At 33.8% G+C, this 2,308-nt stretch overlaps 1 long non-coding RNA gene across 1 annotated transcript; it reads right to left on the bottom strand.

The window, feature by feature from the left end:
* Positions 1 to 1,398: 1,398 nt before the first annotated feature.
* Positions 1,399 to 2,104, bottom strand: LOC146147943 (uncharacterized). Its single transcript, XR_014494767.1, has 3 exons — positions 1,964 to 2,104; positions 1,698 to 1,774; positions 1,399 to 1,480 (listed from the first exon to the last, which is right to left on the bottom strand). It is a non-coding gene; the product is annotated as an uncharacterized LOC146147943 (long non-coding RNA).
* Between the last annotated feature and the right edge of the window lie 204 nt (positions 2,105 to 2,308).

The following is a 2,308-nucleotide window of genomic DNA, read 5'->3' as shown; positions in this document are numbered from 1 at the left end:
AATGCAAATTGCTGCTAATTTTAAATACATTCTGCAGCTGCCAAGTTATTTTAGTTTATTGGTGACGAGCGTATAATTTCAAGTTTTAGATCCAACTAAACATGGAAAAACAAGTATGTTCAGCTTTGTTGTTTAACCCATACTGACATAGATTGACCAGTATAACTAAATAAATATGTACATTTTTTGAATGTAAAATTGTCGCAAATGCATTTATTAATAAGATTCAAGCAAAACCACAAAGGTTGTAAAAGAGATCCAAAACAACTTTATTCAACAAAAGCAGAATACTATAGTTACGCAAAAAGCATCGTCAGTTCTGCTAATATACTTAATTCGAATTAAGTATATTAGCAGAACTGACGATGCTTTTTGTGTAACTATAGTATTCTGCTTTTGTTGAATAAAGTTGTTTTGGATCTCTTTTACAACCTTTGTGGTTTTGCTTGAATCTTACGATATGGAGAAGAGATCAACAACTAGCAATGTTGGAGCAGGCTTAGATCCCAAAATTAACAAAAATAGTAATAATATTATTATTATTTCATCAACATTTATTAATAAGGAGCAGAAACAAGTCATAGAAGATGACGGGCACATAAGTCACAGGATTTGTTAAATAAATACATCATTCAAAAGCACAAATATTTGCACAAACATATTATAGCCATAACTATATGTTTCGGTAAAAGGCAACAAAAAAATTAAAAAACAAAAAAGGCCATTGTATCCTACTTAGTAGCGAGGGTTTTAGGTTTTAAGAATAATTTTTGTGGACATAGCGTCGTAAATAACATAGAGTCTACTGCAAATACACTTTTTTCTTACTTAAGTCAGACAAACGCTCTAAAACATAACTCTTTGTGATAGTTTTTAACGTGGTTTCTGTCTTTTTATACAGGGCCTAGCAGATAAGTTATAGTTGTCTACATAACTTGAACGTTGAAAAACTTCTGTTTCGAAACAACATATCCTGGATCCCCCCATTATTATGGAGATATGTACGTATACACCGATTAATGCCGTAATAGTAAAACATTATTATGTTGTGTATGTTGTTCCGCTTATGCAACCTCGCGAAATCCTGCAGAACCGACAGATCACTGGAACACAAAAAATCGAAGAAACCTTTTAATAATATAAGTTTTTGTCACTCGAATCTTTGTCGAATCTAAGATGACTACATATAACACAACTTAAAGGAGTTTTAAACACGTAGCCTATCAATTATTATATATAATGTATACTTCAATGTAGGAACCATTTCACCAAACATGCCTTAGCGATTACTCAGACACGTGCTATGCAGCTAGTAACATACCTATTTGAATAAAGTTTTTTAAAATATATTTATGAGGTAACTTTTCAACACTTTAATTGTAAAATTGGAAAACGTACGTCTTTCCATTGGTAGCGCAACATCGTCACAATTGTAGATGTACATTTTTGAACGTTTTCGGAGACAATGACAAGCACATCCCTGTAAAAAATAGTGGTTAGAAATACCCTTCAATTGTTCGACGCGAGGTAAAATTATTAATTTTAATGTGCCGCTATGGACTTGGTCTTAGTCTGTTGTAAAGCGAGTAGTGTACAAAACCTGTTTTTGTTTTGTGTTTCAATTGTGGCAAATAAAAATCGTTTTACAATCGGGAACTGTAAAAAAACATACTGTTTCTTTGTTCGCAAAAGCGTACCAGTTTTATGGTGAGCATGCGTCCTTGTGTATTCTTCGGGCAAACCCGCAACAATTTACGATGCCAGGCTCTTCTTTCTGGGTGAGAAAAATAAACCATAATTAAACAAACAAGAGCAACGCCATAAGTTTCTTTAAACACCAGTCAGATTATCAACGATGCATAACATTTTACTTTGCTAATAGTTTGGCAGGACGATTTATTATTATTTGACTACACTCAGTCCTTCTGAAGAGTCACGAGTCGACTTGCAAAAATAACCTTACTTGTGGCGTCGACTGTCACGGTAAAAAGCGATGCAAGCAGAATAAGCTTTATACTGGTGGATAGCATGGTGCTGTTGAGAAGATTTTAATTTGCTGCAATTACTTTTCAGAACTCAAAAACAACGATATAGTGTTGGCTGTCTTCGGTTTGCCCCTATTAGAAATAAAAGAGAGGGTGTTTTACAATGCAATGGTTTGCATCGCAAGCCTACATTGCTTTTCCACAACATAAAATAACGCAAGACAAAACCTTTTCACAGACTGCACACTCTAAACGTACAAAGTATTAGCCTTGCTTTCGGTCTTTAAAGCATCGGTTAGAAATTTGCACACTTCAATACAAAA

The sequence above is a fragment of the Ascidiella aspersa genome, chromosome 4 (assembly GCF_963924565.1).
Source record: "Ascidiella aspersa chromosome 4, kaAscAspe10.2, whole genome shotgun sequence".
Lineage (NCBI taxonomy): Eukaryota > Metazoa > Chordata > Ascidiacea > Phlebobranchia > Ascidiidae > Ascidiella > Ascidiella aspersa.
Note: the sequence above shows the minus strand (reverse complement) of the source record. Positions and strands in the feature narration are given on the sequence as shown.